At 42.6% G+C, this 22,717-nt stretch overlaps 1 protein-coding gene across 10 annotated transcripts in view; it reads right to left on the reverse strand.

Annotated features, from left to right (window-relative positions):
* Positions 1-13,946, reverse strand: part of cep170aa (centrosomal protein 170Aa) — a 57,581-nt gene extending 43,635 nt beyond the window's left edge. For all 10 annotated transcript variants that reach the window (XM_053679613.1, XM_053679612.1, XM_053679614.1 and 7 more), the window contains exon 1: positions 13,809-13,946. The gene's annotated coding sequence lies outside the window, so the exon portion shown is untranslated. The remainder of the gene's footprint in view (positions 1-13,808) is intronic.
* Between the last annotated feature and the right edge of the window lie 8,771 nt (positions 13,947-22,717).

A 22,717-nucleotide genomic window follows, 5' to 3' on the forward strand; every position in this document is an offset into this window, starting at 1 on the left:
TGAAATGTGTCCAGCTAAACGACCTCACGTTACCTCCATGGCTCTTCCCTCGAGCAAACTACTAAACTACAACTAAACTAAAATCATTTCTGACAGCTACAATTTCACACACATAACAAACACGTTTAACCAAGAGGCAGGATGCCCATACAGAATTATGTGTGTGTAATTACTAATGCTGGGTATGCATCAGTCAATATTCATAAACTTCTCTTCATTCAGATCGTCTAATAAACAGGGCTGTAACAATATTACCTGAGGTGTGATAAACATTTCAACTCAGCTCTGAAAAAGTAGCTTCCACTTTATTTCAAATCATGACAGGCTAAAGGCTAAACTCCTGTTTTTAAAAAGCCATTATTATTAAGCCCAACCACCCACATACACACACACACACTCCTTCTCTCTTTTGCACGCTCGCTCGCTCGCTCTCACTCTCTCGCTCGCTCTCTCTCTCTCTCTCTCTCTCTCTCTCTGCTTTAAGACAGCATTTCCTGGCTGATTCAATCTGGAGTATAGTAATCACTATAGTAACATAGTATGGGGAATACTAATCGGAAGGTCGTGAGTTCAAATGCCAGCACTGCCAAGCTGTCACTGCTGGGCCCTTAAGCAAGGCCCTAAAAGTGCCCAAGCAATCAAAACTGAAGTTTTGTGACTATGCGTTAGCCTTAAGGTTATCTATAAGCTAGTGTGCTCCTGAACAGTCAATACATTTACATGGTCAATAATTCCGATATTAACCCGATTAAGACAATACTCTGATTAAGCAACTACCATGTAAACCGCAATTTTTATTACATTAATCTGGCTAAAGTCATACTCGAAGTAAACATGAATCAAATTAAGACATGTGGAGTATTCCTATTTTAGTCGCATTATCGAAGTGCGTTACAGACATGTACACACCTTAATCACACTATTAACGTCGTGTGAGAGTTTTCACCGCATTTTGCGACAGGACATGTACACACACGGCAGAGCTCAACCGTTTGATGGCAAACAAGAGGGCAAACCACATAATTACCTACTATATAGTAGGCGAAAGTCATGTATGTACATGCACGGGACGCAGCCCGTGGCTTCAAGCAGTCGTCTATTTACACATACAGCATGACAAATAATTAACTGCACTTGAAACTTTCATAAAAGTAAAAATTAAACATCCAAAACTGTATACGGTACCATAAGGAAGACCAACTGTATGTTGATACGTGAAATTCTGGAGGGACGTCGGACGGCGTGCCGTGGGGACATAATGACGTGTGCCGTTAATCGATCTATGTTCTATAACATGTAAAACAGGAACATGAAAGGAATATTCTAAAAGCAACTCATGTAAACACCTTAATCACAATATTGTTTTATTCGGAATAAGGTCAATAATTAGATTATTGCTGTCCATGTAAACATAGTCAGTGACAAAATTCACATTTAGAAAATATATGCATTCAACATTCACAGTCTCTCTCTACCACCAATACGGATCAACAATTCCGATGACCTTGTTCACATCATGTGCTTCAGCTTCTCATCCGATTTTCTGTCCAATCAAATGCTCTCTAGAATCTGTCAGAGAGCCAGAGAGCTAATGTTTATTTAGCTATGTTAAATGAACAGATTCTGTTTTGCTGTATCAGAAGGTATCATGTCAAGACACCACTGTATCATCATTCTATGGAATTTGAATTTTGTTGTTTATTTACACCCCAACAAATAACCTAGTGCTTGCAAGGCTTGGATAGAAGGTTCCTGCAGAAAATGGCGCACGCATGATCCACGTTAAAACCACTATACCCAGCATCGTTCCCCCGAGGCTGTTCATACAGGATCATCAGCACCCCCACAACACGCACCCTCCTTCACACACTGAATACAATGCAGCACTTTGAAGGAGCCATGACTGATTAACATTTGGTAATCTTTGAAAAGCTTAATGGAGGATTTCTATGACAACATCTGACTCCATGGTGAGCACCGTTTTGATTTACGAGCCTCACATCTGCGCCTCTGCAAAACTCGACCTCCAATTATGCTGCTACTTTAACGAATGTAAGTCTGAGTGTAAGTGTGAGTCATATAGTGCAGAGGTGGACAAATCACTAGACCCAGCGGCCTGGGACAAGCAAATTACGTATCTGTTTTTCATTCACATTTGTCCAGCGGACAAGCAGGTTTTGATATAACTGTCACCAGAGTTTCCAGCCTCAAATAATGTCTTTACAACACAGTTCATAGCTTAAATGTTCGGCAAAGACTTTCTGCCTTTTTGTCAAGGGCACAAGCATGATATGCTTCATCAACAGAGAGTAATCAGGAGAGGATAAAGACTGTGAATACAATAAACTGCTCGCTCACAAGGATTCAAGTACTCGGTTATTTTCCATATAATAATGCAGAGTCATGGATCATTAGCTCTCGATACTGTTGAGTAAAATTATGTTAATTGATGCTTTTTAGCCTAGGACTTCTGCCCAAGCATGACATGGGATTAGGCAAGTGCATAGGAGCTTTCAGTAATAAATTTAAGATAAATCCTTTTCCAGTGTGGTAATGACAAATCTATGAGAATATGCTATTGTCAAGTTGCTGTAGTGAATCTGGGTACCCATGATACCTCGGAGCCAAGAACAGAAATGTATGGGTGGAGGTTGATGCAGACCATTGATTGCAAATGCAGTCATGACTGAATTGTTATACATTATATGGCCAAAAGTATGTGGTCACCTGACCATCACAGCCATACGTGTTTTTTTGAACATCCCCCTTTGCTGTTATAATAACCTCCACTCTTCTGGGAAGGTTTTCCCCTACAATTTGGATCCTGGTTGTGGGGATTTGTACCCATTTAGCCACAAGAGCATTAGTGAGGTCAGACACTCATTCAGCATTTCAGCAAAGGACCTACAGACCTCTCTTGCATCAATTAAGGTCACTGTTCATGACTCCACTATCAGAAAGACATTGGGAAAAAATGGCATCCATGGAAAAGCGAAAACCACTGCTAACCCAGAAGAACATTAAGGCTCGTCTGGACTTTGCCAAAACACACCTTGATGATCCTCAAACCATTTGAGAGAATGTTCTGTGGATCCTAAAGGAGAATGTTCGCTCTTCAGTCCATAAGTTGAAATTCACCAGAACTTGATTATGTGTAGTAAGTCCTCTTAAACTTTTTTTTGCTTCAATAAAAATAAATTTTTAACTTTATAGTATGTTTACTCAGGTTGCATTTGTTTTGTTATATATATATATTTTTTGAGTATCAAAAACAGTATCAGATATACACAAAAACAGAAGAAATCAGGATGGGGCAAATACTTTTTCACACTGGAGGCAGACAACCATAACCACAACAACACAAAAACGATCACAAGCTAGATTGGACAGTTTGGAATATAATAAGCGCCTTGAAAAATATTCAATCACTCCTAAAGCCCTTGACCTTAGAAGAATGTATTCTGTATGTTCACATGAACAGAAATCTGATGCCTGAGGATTTGAGGACTGTCAGTTTGGCAGGACATGGCTGTTAATATCCCTTGCCGTATATTTCGAACGGAGCCAGCAAGAAATAGCTGCATAATGAAGACTAGGTCTCGAGCCCAGGATTCAGCTGCCTAACCACAGGGAAATCATTAGAGGCGGCAAACGCCTGCAGGAGTTTGGGAACAAGCGCAACGTGGCAGACGACTCATGGTGCTGTACCACACCAAGGATTCCCTTAAACACACATGAAAGAGCTTTAGGCACTGGAAAGGGTGGCATGAACTAGCTCTGCTCTAGCAGACATGCACTTCTTAAACAACAGAAAATCATTTGCTATTATTCTACAAGGCAGTCTATATGAGAGTCGGTGTTAAGACCTGATTTAGGAGTTAGTTTTTAACTAGAGAGCGCCGACCCTGATGGTTTTATGTGTGATGTTTAAAGACGCATGATGACTGAGAAGTCTGACTACTTTTTCTATCGGCAACGTTTGTGCCAATGGAGCAACATGCTTTGTCAGTGAGTGAAAGGGTGATTCGTCCATGCTGGCTCTGAGTGCATCCTCCCCCTCTCACAGCCTGAACAGTCAGATTGTTTTAGACTGCGTGCACTCTGTTGGGAACAGGAAGTGTGGTGAAGGCTTCCTTCCATCTGCTCTGACTCCTCTCTCGGTCACTATCGACTTTTCAGAGAACACTGACTCACCTGTCTTGTGGAATGATATGACCGGAAATTGTGAGTTTGATTGACAGTAATCACTTTTATAGATGTTAGAATAAAAAATATATGTATTACTTCTCCAAACGTAAGTAACAGAACAATATTCTGTTTCAAAATGACTTTTCTCTAAATCTAATATTATAATATAATTACATTGTTCCTACATGGAAACCTCAGAAAGTCCCACATAACTGAAATAACTCCAGATGATGTAACAGCTGTGGGACTGTCCACGTCCCCATGACCTCATACCGTGATGCAAGAACTATCCATCTCTACAAAGATCAGCTAACATCCCCTGAATACCAGCCTGTATCAGCAAACTCCCTTAAAGGATCAACATACCTCAGGGTAGACGTTCTGCATGTTATAATAAATGACTCGCGTGCAGCCGAATGAAATCTTCAAGAAACAACTGACTAACGTACGTAAATTTTACAGATGGTTCTACTCAGAAGACACTTTTCTTTCTGTTACTGAGAATATTCATTAAAATTATTTGAGCTCAATATCACAGAGGCGAGACGTGTATCAGGTTACAGTAAACCAACCGTTCTGCAAGACAGCCAAAAGCTTTTAACTTGAAAAATTTAAAAAGGAGAGATGACAAAAATACACAGAAATACATCCTAGGGTTTTGAACATACATTCACCCAGGATGCTTGCAAAAGACTTTTCCATCCTCTGTTGCCCTCAACATAGGCAATTCCTTTAAAGATGGAAACACAAAACTGCATGATTGCACATCATACACACATGTTAAAAAACATGTGTATATGTAAATATTAGTGATGTACTTTTACAATTGTGGTGATAGGTAATAGGTTCATGCTGCATTTTTGCTATTCCTGTGAGAAGTCGGTGCTTGTACAGTGCTGCTCGGACATCACAGGGGGACATTGTATTGTTAGTGTACTTACAATGCCGTTTAATAGGAGAAAAAATCAACAAACTCAAACATACGGGAAAAAAAGTTATCCAATACCAACTGGGGATGTGTGAAAATGTATTAGTTACTAATTCCTCAAATCTATGAAACTGCATTCATAATGGGATTCAGCTGGACTAGACACAACCAGGCCTGATTACTGCAAACCCTGTTCAATCAAATCATCACTTAAATAGAACTTTTTCAACAGTATAAAGTTTAAGGTTAAAAGGTCTTACCCACTGTGCCAAAATTAAAAGAAATTCCAGAAATGATGAGGAAGAAGGTGACTGAAATGTATCAGTTTGGGAAGGGTTACAAGGCTATTTCAAAGGCTCTGGGACTCCAAAGAACCACAGTGAGAGCCGTTATCTCCAACTGGATAAACTCTGCATAGTAGTGAATCTTCCCAGAAGTTTCCGGACTTCCAAAATTCGTCCAAGAACACAGCAACTAACCATCCAGGAACTCACAAAAGAGCCAAGGACAACATCAGAGGAACTACAGGCCTCACTTTATCAATAAAGGTCACTGTTCATGGCGAGGTGAAAACCACTGCTAACCCAAGAACATTAAGGCTCGTCTGAATTTTGCCAGAACACACCTTGATGATCCTTAAACCTTTTCGGACAATGTTCTGTGAACATTCTCAGAATGGCAGCAAGGTCAGGCTCCACTGTTAGCTCGTAAAAACAGTGTACAGTGATGGCCAGCCATGTTCAATGCTACATTCATAAGAAATCCAGAGTAGAAATAGTGGCGACAGCAAACACCGGAATGAATGTTCCAAATGCAAAGCAGTTATGACAGAAACTTGGCTCAGCTAGTTAGTGAATTTCAACATGATAAGCACAATTGTGTTGACACCAGTAATAGCATGGACGTCCAAGCTTTGGAACCTGTACCTGTTTGAAGAGTGTACAGATGAAGAGGTGAGAAAGCTGGACACCCTACAGGACTAAAGTGATACTGCATCACTCTCTTTAGATAGAGATGATCGTCTAGGTTTATACATTTATACTTTGTCTATGTTTACATTGCATCAGATTGTCTACTTTTATCTTTATTGTTCTCTTTTTATATTTATTAATACACTGTCCTTTAAATTACTTGGACACTTTATTCCACAAGATACTGTGTGCATCCACTTTACTTATTGACTTACAGATATATGAGTGTGTCTTGCTAGTTTTTGGTGTCTGTAATTGTGTACTGGACAAAACAATTTCCCTCAGGGATCTATAAAGTACACTATCCATTCATCCATCCATCTATCCATCCATTCATGCATCTATGAAACAAGGATTACTTCCTACTGGTGCTTATATCAGCAGGTAGTTGAACGGCATTGAGGGTAATTGTAGTAAACTGTTAACCAATGTAAAATAGACCAACATGTCAATGAAACTAAAAAGTTCAACAACTCTCATTGAGTTGTTATAATTATATGCTAATTGTAAGATTAATATGATGCAAGTCATAATATTAACAGAACAGGAACAGAAAGCAAAAGCAAGCAAACACATAATACAATTACAAAACATGAGAACTGTCATATCACAGTAAACCAGCGACTCCATTTCCCAGAATGCACCTGCAGACTACAAACATGGCTGACGAGGACTACAGCACCCAAACACACACACAGACACTTCACCTTCTCCAGAACACTAATTATCTGCACCTGTTCCCAATCACACCATGCTTTAAAAGAGACCGCTCACACATTCCACCTTTGTGAAGTAAACGCTCAGTTGCCCTAGTCTCTGTCCATACCAAGCCTTTCTACTGTGTTGATATTACTGCTTTTGATTCTGTTTTGCCCTTGAATGTGATTATCTGCCTTACCTGCTCTAGTCTGTTTGCTTGATTGTTTGACCTTTGCCTCTCCTCGTTTTTGAGCTTTGGACTGTTACAGCTCACTAAAGCTGTAATACTTGCATTTGCTTCCGTCTCAGCTTCCATTACATGACAACAACATTGCACTTGCTACGAAAATAAAATAAAAAGATTGTCTTCACTCCTTCTGTCAGAATCACTTTTCAGGCAGGATTTAATCTTCAAGCAGCTTCGCAAAATCTCAACAACCATTTGGCTTGTGCTTCGTCTAACACATTACACTGTTCTGCAGTAATGCCAAGTGAAACTCACTTTTCTCTCTAAACAAGTCATTACCACATGTTTACCAGATGATTACACCAGGAAACCCCGTGCACGACTTTTAGAAACACTCTCCTGCTCTCCCACACCGGCTCTGAAGCTGATTCCCTCCCTGTTCTCCCTCAGCACGATCTTTATCTTATTTTAACTACATCTCTTATATACTAATGCTGAAGGTATACAGTATAAAGGAGAGGTTGATCCGATCGCTAAGTAGATGTCTGACTAAAAGGCTGAAAGCTAGATAAAAGGATAAAAAAACGGGAGCTTTACTACTATGAAAGACCGAGCCATGTGTCACTCACTTCACTAAGTAATTGGACGTGTAAAATAACTGCTTGGGATAGTGATGTTAGTTATTCCTCTTATCTAACTTCATTACTGATGTGAAAAGCTCTCTCTATTAAATACAATATAATACGATCATGGAATCTTGTTAACAGGGATAGTCACACAAATCATTATGCCCATATTTTGTGTACACTTGAAATCTTCTAACAGATGTTTAAAGGATAATGTAAATTTCAAAGAACAGATGAAAATCTAGATTTTGTTTCTAGATGGTTATAATAAACTTCTGAACGGTAAACACTTAACACTGGAGAATGATTTAAATATTTACAAACCTGTAGACTTGACTGTAATCATTACTGTAACTACTATATAGTGTGCTATATAAACAACAGCTTACTCTCTTTTGCGCAGATTATTTAGCACAAAGGTTTACTATTTATTAATACTGCTTACAGAAACAGAATGGAATGTACTGTAAAATGAACATAATATTTGACTTCAATTAACAACCAAATGTATAGATTTTTAGAAAGAAATTCTTAAAACTACTACATTACCCACTACGTTTAATCAGTTTTATTTATGTCGATTTTGGAATTTGCAGCATTCTGTAAGTGCGCTTGAAAGCAGGCGTGTACCAACAAATGCTCTTTAATTGTTCAACAGACAAAACGACTGATATGACTTAACAAAAAGTCATATTTTAGCGCCGTGAATCAAAATAACCACAAAGACATGTAGAACCTGAGGTTGTCACCAGGATTTCTGGTATGTACAGTAAAGGGCATTTGTTAGAAGCTGAAACTTGATTATTGGTGGTGCTGAGACATCAAAAGGTCTCACTAAATACAGTTTTTAACTGACTAGCTATCTCACCAATTTTTCAGATGAACGAGCTGACTTGCTATGAGCTATAATATGAACAAGTTCTAATTGAAGGAGTTAAAAATAACTTTTAGTCATATATAATATCTAACTGTTTTAGTCAGGTCTAACTACTTTTATTTAAAAAATCAAAATCAAAAGTGCAAAGACAGTGAGCTGCCATAATATACTGAAAAAAATGTTGGGGTTGGGGGTTCGATTCCCGCCTCCATCCCACATGCATGGAGTTTGCATGTTCTCCTTGTGCTTCGGGGATTTCCTCTGGGTATTCCGGTTTCCTCTCCCTATCCAAAGACATGTGTTGTAGGCAGATTGGAATCTCAAAATTGTAGTGTGTGAATGAGCGTGTGTGTGATTGTGCCCTACACTGGGCTGGCACACCATCCGGGGTGTCCCCTGCCTTATGCTCCAGGCTCCAGGCTCCCCGCGACCCTGTGTAGGATAAGCGGTACAGAAAATGGATGGATAGATAATTGGCTGTATGGTTATTATACTGTCACATCTGTGTCTGACTACATGCAGGGACGGATTATGAGACAATAGACCCTGGGCATCCCCCCACCTCCGCCCAAATAAGAGCGACTTTATGTCGAGGCTCTAGATTTGGGGCCCCCTGACTCACTGTGCCTCTGGGCTGTGTCTGGCAGGCCCGGTCAATAATATATACCTGACTACATGTCACGTATTCCCCTCGCTTATGTTTATGTTTGGCCATGCGCCTTTGTTTTGGTTCCTGAGTTCAGTTGATTAGTTTGGCTATTTATGCTCAGTTGTTTCTGTTCCTATTTGTGGAATCTCCTCAACTAACATCCATAATAACCATATTTCCTGGTGTTCACCGTTTGCTCGTGTACTCGTCGTTGATATGTATTATGTATGTTTACTTCTGACTACCTGTGCTCTGACACATGCTACAGTCAATGTTACACTGTGAGTCGAGTCCAAGCTTGTGTCTACACGCTGTCTGGTTTGACCTTGTGTTTTGACCCCAACCTGCTTCATTATTTACTGATTTAGCCTTGTCTAGTTTATGCCTATTTACTAATAGTCAGATCACCTGACTATTTGTCTGCCTCTCATTTCTGAGCATTTGCCCAGCCCATTGCTTTGCTTATTACATTGTTGTTTTTAAAAAACTTAAAAATAGAAAACCTCCACTTGCATCCATCTGTCTGTCTCATGACACGTACTGAAGTTTTTAGATTGCGCCATCCCTTTTCCAAATGTAAATAATGTATTGATATTCAAAGCATTTTGATTTTGTGCTTATAGTCTGTTGGGGGAAACTGGGTGTCACCAGTCAACAATGGCTGACCTGTTCAAGGATTTCTGCCTTTGTCTGTACACAAAGGCTTGGAGAATTCATTTTAATGACACATACCTCGAAATAAGATACCGATTTGTTTATCAGAAGAGTCAGAAGAGTCAACACATCATGATCAACGTTACCTAAATCTACACACGCTTTATTGCACATCTTTGGATTTTTTCCTACACAAATCTGTTACAAAATAAACACAAACAATCTCAGCGATTCTCAAACCCGAGATGAGCCATTACAGCAGAATAAGCTGAGAAAACAAATTTGGAGCAGAAATACCACATAGCCCTGAGAACAGCACAGCACATTTATCGACCTGCCAGCTCTCCGACTAAAGATGAGTAACACCACACTAGCACCACTTCTGCATCCTTTAAAACACTGTATTTAAATTTAAATTAAATAACATTATTTACTGGTTTAAAATAATCTGCCACATATTAATAAGAATTGTACTGTTATAAACCCTGCGCTCCATGATCCCACCATCACAGAACAGCACTGAGCCATTTCCAGTCTGAATGGACCAGTTAAAAACTGTTTCACGATAAGAAAATGATCAGATCAGTAAAATAACCACCAAAGTACCACTGTATCCTTTGCATACTGTAGGGGATGCTCCAGCATGGCAATGCCCCTGTACACAAAGCAAGCTCAATGAAGGCATGGTTTGCCAAGACTGGAGTGGAAGACCTCAAGTGACCTGACCTCATCCCCACTGAACACCTTTGGGACGAACTGGAATTCTGACTCTGTATCAGACCTCCTCGCCCAACACCAGTGCCTCACATTACTAATTATCTTTAGCTGAATGGGTACAAATTGTTATAACAGCAAATTGGGGGTGGGTGTGGGGGGGTACATCTGGAATGGGATGTTCAATAAGCAAACATGAGTGTGATGATCAGTTGTCCACAAACTTTTGTGAAACAACTTGACAACAGCGTGAGTGAAAACAGAATCTTGGAAATATTTACATGAATTTCTTAGTGTTTGGTACGTCCCCTTTTTGCTTTAATGACAGCATGCACTTGAGCTAGCATGGACTCCACACGTTTGTGCAAAACCTTAAGATCTGTTTTAGATCAAATACATCAGAGTGTCGTCTGGACACACGCTTCAATAGAAGAGATTAGACATGAGGAAAATCTGACCTTTTGTTCAAAGCAGTTAACATGATCAACATCACACATTTGCTAGAAATGGTGCAGAATCTTGAATATTAAATATGAACATTTATTTACTTTTTAAAAATATTTTCAAATTTAAATGAAATTTTAAATGAAATAAAATTTAAAATCCCAGATTTTCAGTGTGGCCTCAGACTTTTGCACTCCACTGTAATTCATAGTAGTTACTGAAGAATATACTTTTAGATGAAGAAGAATAAAACCACCAGGAAATGCACAGATGCACATGTCATCATGCTGCAGAGGAAGTGATGCTCCTCCATAATTATGAATCACATAGGGCTCAGTGGTCAGAGACGATATGTGCTGCTTTATAAAAAGCTGAGGGCTGAGCGCTCTGTCAGTAAAAATGGAAAAACTGCAGCTCTGGATGCAGGATTGCATTTTCAAAATCAACGTTATTAAAATCAAACTCTGACTGGATCTGTTATATAGTAAGCAACATTATCACTGTGGGAACTTTGTATATCATTAGACTTACTTTAAATGCTTTTCGGTGAATCAGTTTAGTGATAAAATAAGAAGCGGTTTTCTATAAGAGCAAAGCCGTCTTTTTATATCCTGCTTTGTTAAACATAGTGTGGTGGAATAATCCACTGCAAATACACCAGAGGAAACATTCACGCTAATAGCTGCAACACCCAGACCAGATGGGACGGGACGGAAATCAGACGCACCCATGGTCTATTATTTTTGCATCATTCAGGCCGTGTCACTGTTTCACAGCTGGTCTGTTCTTGGCCTGGAGGATAAACCAACAAAACAGTATTTTATTTGATAACCAATATAGGAGATAATTCAATAAAGTTGATTTGATTTTAACCCGAAATGGGTGCATGGAGCAAATTGGGCAGCCCATTGCGGCCCAACAGCACTTGTCTTTGTATCGTATGATAATAAGATCATAAAAGACTTTACAAAAGAGTTAAGAGTTAAAGAGTTTGTGTTGTCCTTCTAGCCATGTACAAATAAAACCAAATAGCATTCTCCAAGGCCATTACAGTGGGCACAGAGAGCAGTGCACATAATCAACAATATAAGATACCCTAATTGTGCTAACATGCTAAGTGGATGCTACCTATAAAGATAAGGCAACCACCTGCAGAGGTGTTTTTTTGTGTGTGCTCTTTGTCTGTTCTGGACACTTTAACTGTGTTAAATGCAATCAGAGGCGCCGGTTGGAATTTTGGGCGCCTGAAAATATCACGCATCAGCCCCTCGCGTCAACCGCCTTAGCAGAACCTGTCACAAAATTAAAATGTGTAAGGTATTCATAATACTACTCTTTACACGGCCCCCTTCTGAAACTTGTGAATGTAGTGCTATTAAGTATTAAGTAATGCATTTGATACTAGAAGTGCTTCGTTTTAACGGGAATTTGATGTGTGTGAAGTGCTTTAAAAGACTGTGTTTAATGATCACTCTTCGCAGGACACACGCCCACAGCTGTCTTTCAACCAACAAACCCCGTCCAGGTTTATTCAGATACTGCTGACGTTCCACTTGTTCTCGTGAACTGATGAAGACGGTGCGGCAAATCATCTTCAGAAACCTGATTTGAGTGGAATTCGTTTCACAAGCGGACGTCCAGGATTAAATACCATTATGAAACCCTGGAGGTGGGAGGCGAACGTGCTAACCACTAAGCCACCGTGCGCCCTGCATATCTCTTCTAAATGCGAATTTTGTCATTGTTTTGGCACGCACTAGCTTATAGATAACCTTAAGGCTAACATAAAGATGAACTAAAAGTCACAAAACTTCCATTTTGATTTCATGTGGTTATACTTTAATGTTTAACACCACCCCAAGGTTGATTATTTTCCTAGAACAGCCCACCAAGGTCCATGCAGTTCTCCTGGAATTCCCCATCACATACCACAGCCAGCCTTGTGGAAGTGAAACAATATTGAGGAGGGTGCGGGGGGGGGGGGGGGGGGGGGGGGTTGGGGTAAAATCATGGCCCGCTTGCTTTGTTATCAGATCGGCACACAGATGTGACTATAACTAACACGTAATAATGCGTAATGACGTGATAATGAGCATTGGGCCTGTGTCAGGTGTCTCTGCTTCCCAGTGGGGAACCAGATGTGTGCACAGAATCAAAACAAAGAGATGAGATGCTCGCTATCACTCAGTCCTCAGACCTGCTCAGTTGTACTTCTGTAAAGCCAGGCAAAGAGAAATAAAGCAGACCCAGTCTTACTGAGGAATAAAGGAGAGTGTATGTTAGGAAGAGGAGCTGGATTAGATGAAGGGACGCTGATTCTAATGCTTTATCATGAACGTCCTTCTCCGAAAGAAATAACGGAAATCCTCTCAACTGACCAAGCATATGTCAGGCCTGCGTCTGCAGAGATCTTTAAATAATCGCTCAGATGTGTGCACTTTAAAAAACAAACAAACAAAAAAACAATACTGTCAATCGATTCATGATGTTAGAAAGCTATCGACGCGTTAAAAATAAAAAACATCAGGATAGCCGAGTGCACAAGCGCGCGCGCGCACACACACACACACACACGCTGGGATGCTACTTGCAGTAGACGCCGGTGGAAACATGTTTTTACGACCATCAGTTCTATCAAGAAAGACAATTTGAGCTGTCAGCTTTGCCTGATAAAGGACCCGTTCAAGAGGAAAGCTCACACCGCGGCCCCGGGTCACCGTGTAAACAACCAGAAGAATAATGTAGATGCCAACAATAAGCTAGGCTCGCGGTCTGCAAATATCTCCCAGCTACTAATGCATCGCTGAATACCACCACAAATAATATGTTTATATAGATTTCGATAGAACATATTAGTTCCTTATAACTTACCCCTTTTCTATTCTGCACAGGCGGTTTTTTTAACGTGTAGCAGTTAAACGGTTTTTCAGTGCCCTGCCCTATGCGTGGATCCTGCGTCTCTGGTTGCTCAGGAATAACGTTATTCCTAACAAACAGCGGCGACACACGGCGGGCTGAGAGACACAGAGAGAGAGAAAGAGAGAGAGAGAGCGAGAGAGAGAGAGAGAGAGAAGGCGGAGATCATCCGCAGCGCCAGCGTCCGCACTGCCAGCGTAACCGGGGGGCGGGGCTTACAAACTCCCGGAAGCACATACGCACGCAAGGCAACGTCCTAGTAATTTACTATTATTATTATTATTATTATTATTATTATTATTATTATTATTATTAGTTACCTACCGTAATTAAGAATACGTTTAATGTGTTTATAATATATATAGTGTTCAGCCTATAAGATTTTTTTTTTTTTACTTTTACAATTGTCTCCCTCTCTTGAAATTTCCACCATATTGTAGTTTTTACTCTGTCCACCGCGGTTTAGTGAACACGGGGACGCGGTCCACAAAGGACTACATATCCCAGCTGCAACCACGACGTTTACGGAAGTGAGCTCTTCAGGTTCAACCGTTACCGGCTGTGCTCGTTATCAACATATCGACTGTGTTAGAAAACTGAAACGGCTGCAGCGAAAGAATACCGTACTGTCTCTTGAAATAAATGCTGAAATGAAGCCTTCGCTAGACTCCGACGAAGATGAAGAGATAGGAACTTATCAGAAGAAATTGAGAGGTGATGAGTGATTTGTTAGCTAGCCAGAATCACTGCAACATCTCTGCGAATGTGTTATCATTAGTATTAGTATTAAAATTATTTTAAAAAAATAATATTTTGTTTCAATCCTTTTAATTCATCACGTGACTTACAGCATAACAACACAAACTGTGCAATCATACCCAAAGCTATTGAAATCTCCAGCTAGTTCATTACTTAGGCAGAGACAGATTAGTTATGGCTAAACAAACAAACAAAAACAATCATATCACGATACTTTAAATACATCTTCACCACTGTATATATATCATTCTGTAAACAAGAACCAATATTATTTGTAGGGATGCACCAAATGTTCGGCAACCGAAATTATTCGGCCGAAAATGACTTACTTTAAAAAGTGTATCATGATGCAATTATATAGCAATATCTACACTCCTGGCAAAAAAAAAAACAAAAAAACAACAACAATGGGCTAAGCCAAAAATGGAAAATGGGGGGGGGTTCCACTTCTATAGTTGTCATATATCAAGAAACTCTGGACTCCAGTTCCCATCAGCCACTGCACTGCACTAGCTGTCACATGACCACCTGCACCTGATTCACGTTTTGTTAATGAGCAGTCCTGTGTGTGTGTGTGTGTGTGTGTGTGTGTGTGTGTGTGTGTGTGTGTGTGTAGTCATTGTCCGCACTGTTTGCGGGTCTTTTGTTGTCCTAGACGCTTGTTGTTTATGTCTTGGTGTTTTGTTTCATGCCACAGTGTTATATCAAGTTGTCTTAGTGTCTTTGTTTCATAGTACGTTTGTTTATATAAATGTCATTATCTGCACTTGCTTCTGCCTCAACCTCGATATGTGACAGAACGAAAGACCCATTATCCGAGGCAGCAGATCACCAAGATGGACGCCTGGTTTGCAGCATATGAGGAGTGGTATAGAGGACTATTGGAGCAGGGAAGAAGGACATATGAACTACTCGCTCAGAATGACCGTATGCTCGGGCTGCTGCGGTGGGACAGACCATGCACCAGGTCACCACCGGCAATGTTCACAAAGGACTACGCCATGCCATGCCGACAGGAGGGGGAGTCTGTGGTCGGGGCTGAGACCAACTCGCACCCTCTCTCCCCTATTATGGCTCTCGCTCAGCCTTCATGTTCAGTGGTGGACGTCGCTCTGCCTCCACGTTCCGTGAGAGACGTCGCTCCATCTCCTACCGGACTCAAGGATTCCCCACTGTTCAGCTACCTCAAAGTCGCTCAGCCTCCCTGCTCGGCTGAGGTCGTCGCTCAGCCTCCCTGCTCGGCTGAGGTCGTCGCTCAGCCTCCCTGCACGGCTGAGGTCGTCGCTCAGCCTCCCTGAGGTCTTTCGTTGTCCTAGACTCTTGTCGTTTATGTCTCAGTGTTTTGTTTCATGCCACAGTGTTATCAAGTTGTCTTAGTGTCTTTGTTTCATAGTACGTTTGTTTAAATAAATGTGATTATCTGCACTTGCTTCTGCCTCAACCTCGATACGTGACAATAGTCTTGTACACAAAGGTAAAATCATGATAGTGATTAAAATGTTTGGTGTAAAAGTCAATCACATGTCTGTGCGTACAATATAAAAATCCAACAAAACAAAGGCATGGCCTAAACATCTAAAGAAATCAAAGGGAAAAGTGATCCATTTCTCGGTTACTTTATGTTTGTTTAATTTCCTGACCAATGTTTTTTTTGTTAAGACCATTAAAAGCTTAACATTTTGCCATTTTGTAGTGTATATCGTATGTCTAGCCAGAATAAGCAGAAACTTAAAACAAATATAAATTCACGACATTGCTAAAACTTATGAGAAGAGAGGAGCCAATATGTTTAAAACAAACAAAAAAAAACTAATCCAAGGTGGATGAGGATTGAAGTGAATGAAGTGTTAATCTGGAGAGTATCAAGATTCACCATACCACCTACATCAGTTTAGTCTGTTTAGTCGGTTTTTAGACTTTAATTATGAAATTGTTTCAGAGTGGGCCAACCGCAGTATTCAGCAGCTAAGCAGCATGCTGGTGAACCAGAGCTCCAATGCTGAGGCACTGGAGCAATCGAGCAGTCAGCACAGCCCACCAGAGAGCTCGAGACAACAAACACAGCAGAGCAAAGCAGGTACAAATCTGCACAATTTACGTTTTGGTCCGTGCCGACCTACTATAAAAAGGAAGGAGAGTGCGCTTATCGTTTGTGCTTTTCATTTTTCAGTCAGTCAGCTGCATTCATTGCTTCAGAAACAGCCGAAAGAAGTCAACTCTCCTTCACCTTCAAAAAGGAAACCTGTTCAAATGGTAAGGTGTATGAGGTGTATATGGGTTGTTAACAAACATGAGATGAAGTTTAAACCCAACCGCTGGACGTGAGAATCCATATGGTTTTGTCTAAAACATCAGGGATGTATCAGAACAATATGATAATTCATTATTACACATCATTTTGTACTGATTTGACTTTTATATGGCTTACATTTATCAGAAAATATTCTGCACAGCTGACGATAAAGTAATAATAATAATTGTGTTTATTATGTGTATACAAAGCTTTTAAAACACACCTATTACGGTTTTGAAACGTTCCTAATTTTGTTTAAAAGGTCTCATACAATAGATTTACATGAATCCAAGGTCAAAAAACACTTTAATGTGCTCTTAATTTAACTAGCAGCATAACCTTTTTTCCCCCAGTGTCACAAACAACTCGTTCAATGATCTATTCTAAAGGATTCATTCTAAACTCCTCCTTTCTGAGAGCATAATCTGCTCTGATTGGTCAAATGCCCCTGTCTTTTGTGATTGGTCTACCGTTGTCAGCATGTTGAAAAGGAAACACCTACTATCATAACAAGTTTCAGCTGTCTCTCAGCGAGCAGCTAATGAAGAACAGAGGTGGGTTTTTTGTTACAAACCTATGTAGGTTAGTACAGGAAGTAAGTCTGGAATCACTAACGTCTCATTTCAGCTGTTCAGAATCGGTTCCTTTTTTGGGAGTCAATAACTCTGTTTGTCCTGCGCTTTGCCGACGTTTTACTTTCACAAACAGCTCTATAACACACTACATAAAAGGTCATATTTGAAAAACCATAATAGGTCCAACTTTTTTAAATAGTCAATAGCGTTTAGCTTACCCTCCAGCCCGGGCTAATGGCACGTTCATATTTACATATATTTACATATTTAAAGATCATATTTACGAGTTGAAACCACATGAACACCACCATAAAGTCGTATTTACGATGGGAAATTCTTGTCTGAGGGTCCAAGTTGGAGGCGTGTCAGTAAGAAAACATGGTGGAATCAATGGATGCAGTGTCTGTAGTTGACGGTAAATGTCGTGACTTTATATTTGTGTTAAGTTTCTGTTTATTCGGGCCACAAAATGGCAAAATGTTAAGCTTTTGATGGTCTTAACAAAAAATCATTGGTCAGGAAATTAAACATACATAAAGTAACCAAGAAAGGGATCGCTTTTCCCTTTGATTTCTTTAGATGTTTAAGCCTTGCCTTTGTTTTGTTGGAGTTTTTTTTCTTCATTCAGCCATTAAAGAGGACAATAGATTTAGCCCATGTGTCGGGGGATGGGTCTGGGTAGTGTGAAAAATTTAGCTAAGAGCCAGCAAAGAGCATAGAGGCCAAATGACACCTACATTTTAAATGCAATTCATGTGATAATCTAGACATGTCTGGGATGGTTGGATTTTCTCTAGTTTCAGGAATCTCTTACCTCTTTAAATCCTAAGTACAGATGAACAGATTATTAGCAGTGGATGTAAATGTGACTAAACACTGTAAACATGTGTTTAAAATTAATAGTGACTATATACAGTGGCTTAGTGGTTAGCATGTTTGTCTCACACCTCCAGGGTCCGGGGTTCGAGTCCTGCCGGGGCCATGTGTGTGCGGAGTTTGCATGTTCTCCCTGTGCTGTGGGTACTCTGGTTTCCTCCCCCAGTCCAAAGACATGGATGGGAGGCTGATTGGTGTGTCTAAATTGTCCATAGTACCCTGCCTCATGCCCGATGCTCCCTGGGATAGGCTCCAGTGTCCCCATGACCCTGAAGGAAGGATAAGTGGCATAGAAGATGGATGGATTTACTATTTCACATTTTGAAGCAGTCAGCAAAAGAAAGCCATTAAGGAGAACAATATATTTAGCCCCTGTACTGGGGGATGATAGGTCTGCTTAGTGTGAAAATCTCAGCTAAGAGCCAGCAAAGAGCATAGAGGCCAAATGACGTGTGCATTTTAAATGCATTTCATGTGATAAACTGGACATGTCTGAGATGGTTGGAAAGCCCATTTTCTCTAGTTTCAGGAACTTTTTGAATGGTGTCTCTATGCCCATCCAAAGTGGAGAAAGCTTATCAGCAATGATGTGCTCCCCAGCTTAAATTAAAAAATAAAGGCCTGCAGACTGGACTGCCATCCTGTGGACAATTGTGGAATCTACATTACAAATGTTAATATATATTTACTATACGTAATGTAAAGGGCATTATTATATATTATTATAAAAGTGTTTACATATATATATATATTTATTTAAATTATTTATTTTATGATTTTATGAAGGTGGACCTCCACATGTGCTCTCAAAAACTATTAGGGTGTACTATATACCATAATAAAGGATAACACCATGTTTAAGCTGTGTGGTCCTGCTCTATAAAGGATGTTCCAGTACTTTTGGACACCTCCACATGTGCTCTTAAAAAACTACTAGGGTGTACTATATACCATAATAAAAGATAACACCACGTTTAAGCTGTGTGTTACTGCAATGAGGGATGTTCCAATACTTTTGGACACTTCCACATGTGCTCTAAAAACTACTTGGGGTAATATACACTGTAATAAAAGATAACACAATGTTTCAGCTGTGTGGTCCTGGACACCCACATGTGCTCTAAAAAACTACTAGGGTATACTTTACACCATAATAAAAGATAACACCATGTTTCAGCTGTGTGGCATGTCCCCCAATACCTGCTATGAGGGATGTCCAAATACTTTTGGACACTTCCAAAGGTGCTCTAAAGAAACCACCAGGGCTACCTGGTGCTCGGTCCCAGGGAGATCTGTTTGGAGCTCGCTCATTTTGCCCAAAAATCATGCACTTCAATTGGGGAAACACAGCAAGGAAAGCTGCCTGGGGCTCATCTCCAGGGAGATCTGTATAGAACTCGCTCATTTTGCCCGAAAATCATGCACTTCAGTCAGGAAGAAAGTCCAGGGAGCCTGGCCCTTCACAAAGAAAAGAGCACTCTTCCTGGGGCTCCCATAAAGTCTCTGGGTTCGTTTGCGTTACCGCACTGGGTGCCTCACGGCGCCTATCCCCGCCACTCCGGGTTCGGGGATCTGACTGACCGACTGACCCGTGTTCAACTGCTGTACACATGGAACCCTTCTCCACTTATGCCTTCAAAGCTCTTGTTTGAATATATGCTACTACCACCAAGATCTGCACCTGCGGTGGCTCCACACAGGCCCACGCCCAATGCTTCCGCGCCACCGCAGCGGCCCTCCTACTCGTCGCGGCTTAGGCCTTTCGTGTGTAGCTCACGACGGCCGGGTATGGGCCCGACGCTCCAGCCCCATCCATTTTCAGGGCTAGTTGATTCGGCAGGTGGGTTGTTACACACTCCTTAGCGGGTTCCGACTTCCATGGCCACTGTCCTCCTGTCTATATCTACCAACACCTTTTATGAGGTCTGATGAGCGTTGGCATCGGGCGCCTTAACCCCGGCATTCGGTTCATCCCGCAGCACCAGTTCTGCTTACCAAAAGTGGCCCACTGAGCACTCTTATTCCATGCCCGGCTCCAAGCCAGCGAGCCGGGCTTCTTACCAATTTAAAGTTTTAGAATAGGTTCAGATCGTTTCAGGCAAATGCCTTTAGTCATTAGCTTTACAAGATAAAACTGAAGTCTGAGTGCCAGCTATCCTGAGGGAAACTCCGGAGGGAACCAGTTACTAGATGGTTAAAATAGTCTTTCGCCCATATACCCAGGTCAGATGACCGATTTGCATGTCAGGACCGCTGCGTGCCTCCACCAGGGTTTCCTCTGGCTTTGCCTTGCCCGGGCATAGTCCACCATCTTTCGGGTATCATCGCGCGCGCTCTGCTTCACCTCACCAACGGGATGGTAGAGGTGGGCCAGTGGTGCGCCGCACGCTGGGGCGTGTGGATCCCACCTGGGTCGGCACGCGCCGGCCTCCACTTTCACTGCGCCGTGGGGATTCTGTCTGGGCCCTCTGACTTGCGCGTGCGTTAGACTCCTTGGTTCCTGTTTCAAGACAGGCCGGTTGGGTGGCTGGCATCGCCGTGGACCCCGAGCACCCTTGGTGTTGTGGGCCAGTCCCTGCCCAGGCGGCGCACCACCCGGTCGACAGCCGCGTTGGAGGAGGAGGGCCCCGTCCCGGCCCCGAGGGGCCGGGAAAGGCGAGGATGTCACTCGCCCGCAGGCCCGAGGTAAGCGGCAAAGTCGGGGAGGCAGGGAGGTGCTGTAAAGCTCGAGGCCAGAGCCACAAGCCACCTTCACCCCCGGACCCTTCCAAGCTGAACCGGAGCCGGTCGCGGCGCACCACCGTGGAGGAAACGCGCCCCATGGCGGCCGTGGGACACCAGCCGGCGGGCGGCCCCAGCCCTCACCGACGTCCCGGGGGACCCGGGGAGGGTGGAGGGGGCATGTGCTGCTGGCGGGGACAGCCAGACCGTCGGGTTGAGTCCCCCAGGTGGACTGTGCGGAACCCAACCGTTTACCTCTTAACAGTTTCATGCCCTGTTGTACTCTCTCTCTGTTGAACTCTCTCAAAGTTATTTTCAACTTTCCCTTACCGTACTTGTTCACTATCTCGTCCTGGTATTTAGCCTTAGATGGAGTTTACCACCTGCTTTGGGCTGCATTCCCAAGCAACCCGACTCCGGGAAGCCCGCATTCCGGTGGGGCGGGGGCCGGGGCCGTTACCGTCCTCACACTGTCCACGGGCTGAGCCTCCATCAGAAGGACTCAGGCCCCCGGCCCACGCCAGGCGATGCGAACTTCCATACGCCACATTTCCCCAGGTCCGCGAGGAGGCGGGGGATTCGGCGCTGGTCTCATCCCTCTTCACTCGCCGCTACTGAGGGAATCCTGGTTAGTTTCTTTTCCTCCGATTAGTAATATGCTTAAATTCAGCAGGTCGCCCCTGCGCTTCCCCAACCGACTTAGGGCTCAGGCCTCTGGCCTCGGCTCAATGGATGGAGTGAAGTGCGCCCCCGTCCTTCCCCGACCGACTTTGAGCTCAGGCCTCTGGTGTCGGCTCGACGGATGGGGTGAGGTGCGCCCCCACACTGCCCCGACCGACTTTGAGCTCAGGCCTCTGGTGTCGGCTCGACGGATGGGGTGAGGTGCACCCCTGCGCTGCCCTGACCGACTTTGAGCTTGGCCTCGGCTTGGATGGAGGGAGGTTACGACTTTTAGTTCCTCTAAATAATCAAGTTTGATCAACTTCTCGGCGCTCTGCCAAGGCCCGCGAGGAGCCCCGGTGGGGCCGATTCGAGAACCTCACTAAACCATCCAATTGGTAGTAGCAATGGGCAGGGACTTAATGCTTATGACCCGCGCTTACTGGGAATTCCTCGTTCATGGGGAATAATTGCAATCCCCAGTCCCCATCACGAATGGGGTTCAGCAGATTACCCGCTCCTCTCGGCATAGGGTAGGCACACGCTGATCCGACCTTTGTGGCGCGCGTGCAGCCCTGGACATCTAAGGGCATCACAGACCTGTTACTGCTCCCATCTTGCGTGGCTGAACGCCACTTGTCCCTCTCAGAAGTTGAAATCCGACTGCAAGGGGCCGCGTAACTATTTAGCATGGAGGAGTCTCGTTCGTTAACAGAATTAACCAGACAAATTGCTCCACCAACTAAGAACGGCGATGCACCACCACCCACAGAATCTAGAAAGAGCTATCAATCTGTTAATCCTTTCCGTGTCCGGACCGGGTGAGGTTTCCCGTGTTGAGTAAAATTAAGCCGGAGGCTCCACTCCTGGTGGTGCCCTTCCGTCATTTCCTTTAAGTTTCAGCTTTGCAACCATACTCCCCCCGGAACCCAAAGACTCATGGTTTCCCGCATGCTGCCCGGCGGGTCATAATTTGCGGT

The sequence above is a fragment of the Ictalurus punctatus genome, chromosome 3 (assembly GCF_001660625.3).
Source record: "Ictalurus punctatus breed USDA103 chromosome 3, Coco_2.0, whole genome shotgun sequence".
NCBI lineage: Eukaryota > Metazoa > Chordata > Actinopteri > Siluriformes > Ictaluridae > Ictalurus > Ictalurus punctatus.